At 45.2% G+C, this 12619-nt stretch overlaps 1 protein-coding gene across 2 annotated transcripts in view; it reads left to right on the top strand.

Annotated features, from left to right (window-relative positions):
- Positions 1–12619, top strand: part of LOC306916595 (neuronal cell adhesion molecule-like) — a 140753-nt gene that overhangs the window by 62423 nt on the left and 65711 nt on the right. For both annotated transcript variants that reach the window (XM_079494532.1, XM_079494533.1), the window contains one exon: positions 3711–3786. The gene's annotated coding sequence lies outside the window, so the exon portion shown is untranslated. The remainder of the gene's footprint in view (positions 1–3710; positions 3787–12619) is intronic.

Below are 12619 nucleotides of genomic sequence, written 5' to 3'. Positions count from 1 at the left end.
CTCTCTCTCTCTGTCTCTGACAGCAGCTGTCGCGGTGCGCATCCAATAAAACGAAGGACTTGTGTTGTGTTACGTTACGTTACTCGCTGTGGCCAACGTTACAGCTTAACCCATTTTGGACTGAGGTCGATTAAAAAAAAAGGCTTCTAAATCCTAACAGTTTTCTGAAAAACCTGTTTCTATGTCAACGGTGCTCAGCTCAACCTTTTTCATGTCAAGGACCCCCAGAATTATATGTATGTGGCCGACGACCTCCATCTGAAATTATGTTGTTTCAGGGACCCCCTCCCAAAAAAACCTCAAGATTTGAGTTAAAGACATTAACCCTGGAAGAATATATATATTCAAAGATTTGTGCCACATTTTCACGATTTAAAAAAAATAGCAGATCTACAAGCTCGTAGCGCGGCGCTCGTAGCGCGGCGCTCGTAGCGCGGCACTCTGGGCCGCACTATGAGCTTGTAGGTCTGCTATTTTTCAATAGCTAAAGTATAACATAATGCTTAAAACACCAAAAGGGGTTCCCCGTCCAGAATGGTTAAAGGTGTGTCCCTGGTCTCAGCTCACTGTATAGTGTTCATGTCCCACAGCCCTTAATGGAGCTGCACCTTTCATATGTCACGTTTGTTTTGCTCATCAGAGATGAATAGATCCCTCTATCTCTGGAGACTAACATAATGCATTCACGCTCATGACGTCTGCCATAGAAGTGGAGGGGGCTCTCTCTGTGCGTGCGTGCGTGCGTGCGTGCGTGCGTGCGTGCGTGCGTGCGTGCGTGCGTGCGTGCGTGCGTGCGTGCGTGCGTGCATGTCCTCTTGGTACACGTGTGCACGTACGTGTGTTTGCATAAATAGTAAAATACACATTAATTATGTGTATCGAGATATATGTGTGCCTTTGTGTGCACATGAGCATTTGCACATTCATGATCGTTAGCACATTCATGATTTCTTGCACATACACGTGTGTGTGTGTGTGTGTGTGTGTGTGTGTGTGTGTGTGTGTGTGTGTGTGTGTGTGTGTGTGTGTGTGTGTGTGTGTGTGTGTGTGTGTGTGTGTGTGTGTGTGTGTGTGTGTGTGTGTGTGTGTGTGTGTGTGCGCGCGCACACTGCACACGTGTGTTCGTGTGCGCCTCCATGTGATGTATGTATGTACTTGCTGGTGGTAAAAGTAACAAAAGGCCTGCTGCTGCGGGTTATGTGTTTTGGGTAGTGACTGAGTGAGGGCCAGGGTGTTGGGCTGAGTGGGACGTTGTGTGTTTTGGGTAGTGACTGAGTGAGGACCAGGGTGTTGGGCTGAGTGGGACATTGTGTGTTTTGGGTAGTGACTGAGTGAAGACCAGGGTGCTGGGCTGAGTGGGACGTTGTGTGTTTTGGGTAGTGACTGAGTGAGGACCAGGGTGCTGGGCTCAGTGGGACGTTGTGTGTTTTGGGTAGTGACTGAGTGAGGGCCAGGGTGCTGGGCTGAGTGGGACATTGTGTGTTTTGGGTAGTGACTGAGTGAGGACCAGGGTGCTGGGCTGAGGGGGACATTGTGTGTTTTGCGTAGTGACTGAGCGAGGACCAGGGTGTTGGGCTGAGGGGGACATTGTGTGTTTTGGGTAGTGACTGAGCGAGGACCAGGGTGTTGGGCTGAGGGGGACATTGTGTGTTTTGGGTAGTGACTGAGCGAGGACCAGGGTGTTGGGCTGAGTGGGACATTGTGTGACAGTCAGTGAGTCATTTGCTTGGGAGTCCCTCGGGAGGCGGGGCGAATCAGCCCGCTCGTTCATGCGACGCATGTCCAACACCGGCCACATAATATAATGAATGAATCAACCCACACATTACAGATTACTTCTGTTTATGTAGATTGCACTCTAAAGAGGGCATTTATTCCCCCTTTGTCCTACAGACCCCCAGGGGGGTCCAAGATGACAGTGAAGTGACAATAAATAAATGTATATAAATAAATGCCTACAAAAAAAAGAAAAACTTTACTGTTACTGCATCAAAAGTGATCAACAAACTTGACTATACAAACTATGGTCGAACATTGATTATTTTGGGGGGGGTCACAGGCAGCCTGAAAAGGTTGAGAGTCTATAGTCTCGAGCCATTAGCCTTCTCACTGCAGCTGTTAGGCAAATGGATTTAATGCATGATGTAGATAATGTGTTCATGCAGCATGTTATTTATTTATTATTGTGATTGTTATTGTGGGTGACTGTGCTGTTCCTGAGTGCTGTGATTTTTGGTCGACCGCCCGAGTGCTCCCTCATGATGAGTCTCCGTCTACTCTAAAACAAGGGCTGGCGAGCGTCGATTCAGTTGAGTCGCACGCGCAGAGAACTTGACGCCGCTGGCATGCATTAATGCAACACATTCTAAAGTTCAATAGACACACAGGGAAATATTATGTACAGTATTGAACAGTGAGTGGACACATGACGTGCCTAGCAGATATAGGAAAACAAGGATAAGATAAGAACGGAAACAGAACGGGTATCATTGCGTGCAGACGTCATTCTCTCTGATAAAGTAGTTGATGGTATCCTCTATCAAAATGCTTACGTAGATCTGCTTGACCGCTGGGTCGAGCAGATAAGGTCACGAATCATGACACTGAGTTCTCCTTTAATCAGAATCAAATAAAGAATCACTTATTTTGGCCTGGGCCATGGCTCAGTGGTCCAGGCACCTTGGCTGGTAATCCAGTCTGGCAGTGTGCCGCGGGTTCGACTCCCGATCCCGACGGCCTTTACTGCATGTCTTCCCCCCATCTCTCTCCCCATTTCCTGTCAGCCTACTGTCTGTCCCTCCATACAAAAATATAAAATAAAGGCGAAAGCCACAAAAAAAAACATTAAAAAAAGAATCACTTATTTTGTCACTTTCCCCATGTACTTGCATACATAAACAATATGAAATACCGTTCCCCCCCCCCCCCCCCCCCCTCAGTCACTTGCAGTGCACGATAAAACATCAAGCCTAACATAAGACCAACATTTAAAATAGCATAAACAACCATTTAAAAAGCCCAATATGAGTGTAGAACGTGCAATTCATCTGAAAATAGTTACCAACACAGTAAGTGCCATATGGTGCAATCCTTTAAAAACAATGTTACCAACACAGTTTAAGCAAAGTGCTGTTGTATAATGTAATGTATCTTAACCCATTCACGCCTGACCTCAAAATAAAAAAAAAACATTCTAAAGTTTTCTGAAATAAATATTTTCACGACTTTTCAAAAAATAGCAGACCTACAAGCTCGTAGCACGCCACTCGGTGGCGCGCTATGAGCTTGTAGATCTGCTATTTTTCAATAGCTAAATTATAACATTATGTTTAAAACACCAAAAGGGGTTCCCGCCCAAAATGGGTATGCTGATAGTACCAAAGAAAACAATCTGACCTCAATTGGACGATAAAGTTGTACCATTCTGTATCTTATCTTATGTTATCGTAGCTTGTCTTGTCTTGTGTTGTCTCGTCTTAAATTGACGTTAATTTGCTGTGAAGCTGGACCTGTTCTCTTATTGTTGTTGGCTCCTGAGTTGGGTTAAGTTGGGTTAGTGTAAAAATCCTGCTAATCCTTCCTCACAGTCTACCTACAGTAAGGTGATGAGCATGGATCAGGATTTCGATCAGCATGTGTTATTGAGTAATTGAGTATTGTTTGGGGCCACCTGCTGTTCATCTAAAGTCTGTTCTCTCTCTGTGTTGCAGGTTTGATTCCCTTCCAGAAAGCAGAGGAGACTACGCTATACTGTAAGCTGACAGCTGGAGGACGACCCGAAGCAAGGTCAGCAAATGTGGAAACGCAAATGGCGTTTTAATCTCTTTAATGGATGCTTGTATCACCATACAGGTGTTTTAGTTTAGTCGTTAATCACTGGATTAGAAAAAGCCAAATGCCAGTCACACGTGTCACCATTACCAATACTTCAGGTGTTTCTCATCAAATCTGTCACCATGTCTTGCTAAAGGGTGTCACCTTTGACTCCACTACATTTCTAGGAAGGGAAAAACATATTTAATATGTATAAACTCACAATGCGTCACATTTCTGCAAGTCTTTGAATATCTTTAGAAAAAAGTATAGCAATGTATTGATATTAAAAATGAACTTTGTAAATCTTCTACTTTTGAATACTAAATTCCGAAGTATTTTCATTTTTTTGAACTAGTACTCATGTACTTTAACTCAATTGACTGAGCAACTTTCACTTATTATATTATACGTATTTGACCATGCATGGACAATTTACAATTTAGGCATTTAGCAGACGCTCTTAATCCAGAGCGATTTACAGCAAGCAAGAATTAACACAAGGTAATACATCAATTACATAAATATAGTCATCACTTATCATAAGCAAGCTAAGAACCTAATATCGAGGCTATAGTATACATTATATAGTGCTACGTGCTACATCTACAAAAAAAATCTAAATTATGAATCTAATAAAATGCTAAATTATAAATCTAAATTGCATAGTTTTAGCCTTTGCATACACCTGTAAGGTCGTCGAGGCTAGTGCAAGTGCTAGTGCAAGTGCTACAGGCCAAGATGGAGTCTGAAGAGGTGAGTTTTCAGACTACGGCGGAAGATTGGGCCTAAGTTTTCAGTTCTGATTGCAATGGGAAGTTCATTCCATAGTTTTGGAGCCAGAAGGGAGAAGAGTCTGGGACGTGTGAAGCGTTGTCCTGGGCTTGTTAGTGAATGTTCTGCCAGCCTCCCCGCGTTGGCGCTATCTGAGTGAGCGAGATGGTTTGTAGGGTCCGATCAGACTTTGGAGATAAGGGGGTGCCATACCTAATTGGTTGCTTTGAATGCCAGCATCAGATTTTGGGACTCTGTGCGGGCAGAAACCGGGAGCCAATGGAGGGAGCGGAGAACGGGAGACATGTGAGAATTTTGGCTGGTTGAAGACCAAGCGAGTTACAGCATTCTGGATCACTTGGAGAGTGTGCATGCCGGTAGGCCAGTAAGGCCGTCAGCATTCCTGACGGTCAATGAGTTAATAGAAGTCCAGGACTGGACCGTGATGCAACTCAGACATCGACTGATCCAACTGAGCTACTATCGGGATACTGTCACACGTTTTTCATTCATAACAGGATCCAAGTGCATATTCAGAGTGATAATGTATTTAGGGTATTTTGTTTTTACAGTACAATGTAACAACGTGCCCACACCCAGCCGAGGTGACAGGACAATATGATTAACCAGTGTGCCTTTTGCAGAGGGTGGGCTGAAGGCGAGATCATGGCAGACGTAAATGTTGTTCCCATCAGGTGTCACCGAGCCTGGCAGTACCCACTACCAACCTGCTGCTCAACACTCATATGCCTGCCGTATGTCACATACACAGGGACGGACAGACATACAGAGACAGACAGACAGAGAGACGCGCGCGCGCGCGTGTGTGTGTGTGTGTGTGTGGGGGGGGGGGGGGGGGGGGGGTTCACTCATTACAGAATTTTATTTGAATTAAAATGAGCTCAAGTGAGCGTAACAGAGAGACAGATGCAGAGTTGCAATCCCATAAATGCGTGTGGAATACGGAAGCATACTGTACTATCCTGTCTTGCTGTGCCCATATTTTGCCCACTGTGTTGTATGTCATCAGTGTTACAGTTATAATACCACCAGTAAGACGCCTGAGGGCGAGAAGCGACCTCGTCGTAAAGGGCGAGGCACGCATCCGCCTGGGTGACAACAGACTGCTGGGCGAGAGCTGGTGCTTTGGCATGGGGGGGGTCAGATCAACATATGGAATGCATTCTGTACTGGCCATATATGGAATGTGTCTTGAGTGTACAGGGTTTGATGAGGTCAGATCAACTTGGAATGTCAGAACAGGTCAGCTCCATATATGGAGATCTAAGGGTGGCAGCGGGGGCAGTGTCTAGAGTGTACAGGGTTTGATGAGGGCCCAGGCAGGGCCGGGCCTGTTGGGAACTCTAGTTTTTGCCGGGCACGGCTGCACTAATTACTTTGGGGCAGGCCCGTCTAGAGTTTAAATGGACAGGTATCAGTCAAAAGGGAGACATCGAAGAGGAAGGATGGATGGGGAATGATCAACTTAATGGAATGTCAGAACAGGTCAGCTCCATATATGGAGATCTAAGGGTTTGAGGTGAGATGTAGAGTTGCTGGCCAATATTGATGACATCCGGGATCTCCATATCTGGGCTTAATATTGATGACATCACGTGATGTCACGAGGCATGACCATATATGGGGGCGTGACCGACCAAACGGGAAATGTGTCATAGTGTTTAAACTGCAACCAGGCAAAGACTGGAGTAGAAAAACCTTCGTAAACAATTTCAGGAGTGATACTGCACTCTCACTAGTTAAAGCAGGCCAGCATGCTGCTGCAGCACGTGCACTTGTGCAGTATTACATAACACAACATTGCATTGAACCATTAACCCCCATGACAGTATGGCTGCACAGCACAGCACCCTTACAGTATATGGCTAAGAATTGCAATAACAGTTATTCTATGATAGCAATCATTAAGTCCCAGTTATTTATAGTTTTATTGATTCCAGCCATCTCTGGATGGAAAGGGATTTTTCTGAGATCACCTCAAATCACATGCAAACATTTACTTCTGGAGCCATTCTGAAATGGCAACTAATTATAGGAGTATAGGAGGAATTATATGGAGAGACAGACAGTAGGCTGACAGGAAATGGGGGGAAGACATGCAGTAAAGGCTGTCGGGATCGGGAGTCGAACCTGCGGCACACTGCCAGAATAGATTACCAGCCAAGGTGCCTGGACCACTGAGCCACGGCCCAGGCCAATCATGTGTAATTATAGCCAAATCATGCAGTTCAATTAATTATAGCCTTCACCAGAATCATGCGGTGAATTCTATTATTATAGCCTGAACTATGTTGTGTTATGGCTTTGACGGTTGTTACAATATGTAGTCTCTCCTCTCCCCGTCTCTAGCCTTGCCCCGCACCTCTCCCTCCCTCCCTCCCTACCTCTTCCCTCTCTTCCCTCTATGAGCTATCCCTATGAACAGATGGGTGGTGGGTGGCAGGAGAGGGCGCAAACCATCTCTCTTCCGTCACCACCTTACAGCCCATCCCCCCATCATCCCCTCTCTCTCTCTCTCTCTCTCTCTCTCTCTCTCTCTCTCTCTCTCTCTCTCTCTCTCTCTCTCTCTCTCTCTCTCTCTCTCTCTCTCGCTGTCATTCTCTGTCCATCATTCCATGTCCTGTTGCTTTACACCTCCATCCACCCATAGCTCCCATTTAAGCTATAGCATGAGAGACGGAGAGAGAGAGAGAGAGAGGGAAGGAGATGGAGAGGGAGAGTGATAGATTGGTGCAAGATAGTGAAAAATCACACCTGTGTGAAGTGAGGGGCGCTCTTATCATCATACATCATCTCATTCCGGCCAATCACAATTTGCGTCCTCACCTTCGTCTTCAATGTTTCTGTTTGCGCAATGTTTATACAAACACTCAAAGCTGGTCATTCATTGTCAATGGCACTCAGTGTTTGTGTTAGCACAATGTGTGTGTTTACACAAACCCTCAAAGCTGGACATAGGAGGGGCTAGGCACGCAATAAGTGACGGTGCGGCGGTCATTGTTGAGAAATAAACTCAGACAGAATGATTTAAATTGGGGGTTAATCATCCTGAAGGAGCGTGTTAATAGCATTTCTGTCTGTGTTTGTGTGTCCGTCCGTCCGTCCGTCCGTTTGTAGTTAATCTTGCAATAAATTACTCTTCATGTGACCACCGCGCTCTGACTGTTCTCCCTGTTCAAATATGAAATAAACAATTTGAACTGAAGTCTTGGTGTGTGCGACCCACTACCGTTATTTTTAGTTAATCTTGCAAACCACTGGTCCCACTGGGCCAAGTCTTTAAAATTTAAATCCCCGAATATTTTTCACATAATAGGTTTCTTGTCCTCCACTCTTGCCCAAATGCGATGTTCCATACGGACATCAAAAATATGACTTCATCTCTATGGAATTACACTCTCACTACCACGATGTACACACGACTACAGTGACATCATTGTGATGTCATCTCTAAACTGAATATATGTCCTGTCTTGAGCAAAGTGTTGGTAGCTTTTCCCTGAGATTTAATGGCTTCCTGTTTCAGAAAAAGGAAACTGTCCTTTTCAGAGGCAGATTTTTCCTGTTCTGTGTGTCTTGACATATTCAAACATCCTGTCGTCTTGTTATGTAGCCACAGCTTCTGTAAAGCCTGTCTGCAGGAATGCTGGAAACATAAGGACACTAAGGAATGTCCAGTTTGCAAGAAAATATCTTCACTGGCTGATCCACCCTGTAACCTGGCCCTGAAGAACCTGTGTGAGACCTTCATCGCAGAGAAACATCGGAAAATGGATCCCATGGAGGCAGCCGAGGAATCACTGACGATCTTGCAGGAGAAACTAAAGGTCTTTAATGACGTCAAAACAAAGTGTGACCAAGCAGCAGAACACATCGAGGTCCAGACCCAGAACACGGAGAGGAGGATCAAGGAGCAGTTTAAGAAGCTTCATCAGTTTCTGAAAGAGGAAGAGGAGGCTAGGATCGCTGCACTGAGGGAGGAAGAGCAGCAGAAGAGTCAGATGATGAAGGAGAAGATTGAGGGTCTGAACAGAGAGAGATCAACCATTTCAAACACAATCCGAGCCATAGAGGAGGAGCTGAGAGACGAACACATCTCGTCTCCGCAGAACTACAAGGCCACAGTGGAAAGAGTCCAGTTCACGCTGCAGGACCCACAGCTGGTCTCGGGAGCGCTGATAGACGTGACCAGACACCTGGGAAACCTGGCCTTCAGAGTCTGGGACAAGATGAAGGACATTGTCTCCTACGTGCCTGTCATTCTGGACCCCAACACTGCCCATCCACAGCAGACGCTGTCGGATGATCTGACCAGCGTCAGACCTGGAGAGAAACAGCCGCGGCTTCCTGACAACCCGGAGAGGTTTGACTGGTGGTGCGGCGTCCTGGGTTCTGAGGGCTTTGACCCGGGGACTCACAGCTGGGATGTGGAGGTCGGGGACAACACGGACTGGACAGTAGGTGTGCTAACCGAGTCCTTCCAGAGGAAAGGAGACAGTGAGGGCCCATGCTGGAGAATCGAGTTATATCAAGATAGATACACGGCCGAGTCCTCGGGATCAATCACTGATCTCTCGGTGAATCTGAAACCCTGGAGGATCAGAGTCAAGCTGGACTGGAACGGAGGTGAGCTGTCCTTCTCTGATCCCGATACTAACACACACCTGCACACCTTCACACTGTCACACACCTTCACTGAGAGACTCTTTCCATACGTTTACAATGGTGGTGGTGGTACTGTTCCTCTGAATATGGTACCCAGGACGATTAGTGTCAATACATACGATGATGATGAGGGGGAACGGTACTACATTCTAGATTCAACATCAACATGTAACGACGAAATGGATCAATACATTTTCCATTAAAGGTAATTCAAATAGCACATCTCCCTGCTCCAAGCTTATTGTTCGGCCATCTTTGTGGCGTGACGCCATCGTGCTACGCAGTGTAAATGACTCATGAGTGTGGAGAGGAGAGAGAGTGAGGTCACGTTAGAGGAGACTGACATCAATATGCTTCCTCAGGATGTGTCAGATGTCATGAAGAGTTCACCTCCTCCAAACCCATCTATAATAAACTTTATTTTATATGTAGCACCTACCTTTCATGGCATAAACCCATAACCCATGAGGGTGGAAAAGAGAAAAACATGAAATATCATTAAAACAGAGTAACATCAAGACAATAAAACAATAGCAAAGAGCATGAAAACTGCAGCAAATCAGGCAGAACAATGTTTTAAAAGCTCAACTAAAAGCAAGAGTGAAGAGGTGGTTTCTGAGCGGTGCTTTAAAGACATCTACAGAGGGTGACTGTCCAAGCTGTAGCAGTTTATTCCAGGCTGGCGGCCCTAGAACCAGAAAGCTTCTTCAATGACCTTTGACCTCTGACCTCAACGCCACTGATAACCTCTATACCTAAAGATAAGGACCAACACTATTCTAATTAGTTCACTACAACTCAATACTAAATACTACCACTTTGGGTATTTAAATACAATGAAATAACACCCGTGTGAAGTGAGGAGTGCTCTTATCATCATCATCATCATAAAATAGACACTAAGCCGATTTGCTCAGACACCATGATGTAAAATTCTCCATTCATTGTCAATGGGAATGTAATGTTTGTGTAGGACGGAAATCTACACTAATAGCTGAATATAGGAGGGGCCACACATGATCCCAAGTATGTGTGTGCACAGTGCACACCACACGTGTATGTTTTTTATGTCCGCAATATGTCAGGTTAAACATAATCACAGTTTTGTGATTGCGAGTGTTCCCGTCTGTGCTCCCGTGTGTGTGTGTGTGTGTGTGTGCTCCTGTGTGTGTGTGCGTGCGTGTTTAGATCTTTATAGGCACAGAATCAATGGCTTTGACCTGAAGGGCGGGCACACAGACACGCTTGTGTGTGCGCGCGCACACACACACACACACACACACACACACACACACACACACACACACACACACACACACACACACACACAGTCACGCAAATACATACTAACATGTTCATGCACAGATTGACGCATGCAACGCACTCCTGTAGACACACACACACGCACGTACACATACATAGTAAGTCATGTCATACTTCCTATACATACAGCCCATAGTCACGTACCAAGGCCACGTGTTTGTAGCTATTCATCAATACCTTTTACATAGCAATGGCTCAGAGGAATACCAATGAGAAGATGGATTTATGTGGCTACTATCGATATGAGAACCCCTCTCATATTGCCCAGATCCAAACATTGTATTAAAACCAGAATGGCTATTGATTTTACTTCATTTTTCCCCCTCAACAATTATTTGTCAAGTGAAGGTTTCTAGAGAAGCTCCCCGTTCCAAATTCACAGTGTTATACACATTTAAATTCCATACACTTACCAACCAGTGGTCCTCTGGGTTCTCAGGCTTTTTTTTTCTGGGGGGGGGGGGGGGTTCAAAGACGAAGAGAGTTTTGTACGCATTAGGCCACAGACCCCCATAACTCAGAGTGTACAGATGGAACCAATAATTGGTTGCATTTGTACACTTTAGTTTCAAACCTGTAAGGGTCCATTTGGTTCCTAATAGAGGGTATGCACATGACATCATCGTACCTGGAAGTTATGCGGGAACGCCCACTGAGTGGCAAAAAACTACTTTCTGGCCTTGACAGCCCCATTCATCCAAACAGAAAAGTTCTGTCTGATTGCATTAAACAATGTTAAACTCACCAACATTGCAGCTGTACGAAAAGCTTGAATTATCCTCTTTCTATCTGCAAAGTTTTTGTTTCATAAAAATCCACCATAGAAACGTTATGAGCTACTTTCTGACAAAAAATGCCCTGCATTTGAAGTGTCAGAGTTTGGAAGTGCTTGTTTTCAATAACACAACATTTTGCTGCCTCCTGCATTATGTGACATTTAGAAACGGGTGGTACGCAGGACGGTTGAGTGATTTCCAACGAGTGCTTCCAAACTCCAACACTTCCAGCACTCCAACTGCTCAATGTGTTGCCAGTCAGTCTTGATGAGGGGGGCGTGTCCTGATGGGAAAAACATGCATGTGCATACTCTCTATAAACAATCATTTACAGTAGCAAAGGAGTAAGGACACCCTGTGATAAATGACTCTCAAAGTGGACCCCACTTTGAGATACCCTGTGATAAACGATGACCTGGACTGCTGTGACTCGAATGAAAGCTTTTTAAATGATTGGATTTCCGTATTCTACTGTTACGTAATTACTGTATGGTTAAGGATGGCTTTTTGCTGTAGGGAAAAACCACAGCCATTTTAATATTTCATAGGCACCCTGCCTTCATCCTGCATTAGTAAGTACATTACTGTAATTATGTAATGTATCTATCGATCTACAGCAGCTACAGGATGCCTATAGTATCTGCCAATCTAATCTTTCTGCTTTTCTCTCTGTCTTGTCTGAACTCTGTCTCTTCTCACACTCTTTATCACTATACATCTTTTGTTCTCTGATGTGCCCTTGTTTCTACTGTATTTTAAACATCATGCATAGAAACACACACACACACACACACACACACACACACACACACACACACACACACACACACACACACACACACACACACACACACACACACACACACACACACACACACACACACTCTCCATATGGATCTGGCCTGCAGGGCCCTCTGCTCTGGCTGTGCCCATGGCTTGTGATGAAGATGACCTCCGACAGGACGCGCACGCACGCACGCACGCATGCACGCACACGCACACACAGCCGTGGGGGCGTTAATCCAACAAATATACTATATACCAATATACTATATACCAAATATACTAATACTAATATACTAACCCAGCCCTTGGCTGGGTTAGTATATTAGTATTAGTATATTTGGTTCCAGACCAGTCAGCAGTAGCTACTATGATGATGAGCCACTGTGCGTGATGTGCATCACACAGTGTTCATTGAACTCTCTCAGAGTTGCAAACGGATCACATGAACACTGATGCAGCGA

Source organism: Electrona antarctica (assembly GCF_951216825.1).
Source record: "Electrona antarctica genome assembly, chromosome: 23".
Lineage (NCBI taxonomy): Eukaryota > Metazoa > Chordata > Actinopteri > Myctophiformes > Myctophidae > Electrona > Electrona antarctica.
The sequence above is the reverse complement of the archived record's forward strand: the minus strand, read 5'-3'. Positions and strand labels throughout refer to the sequence as shown.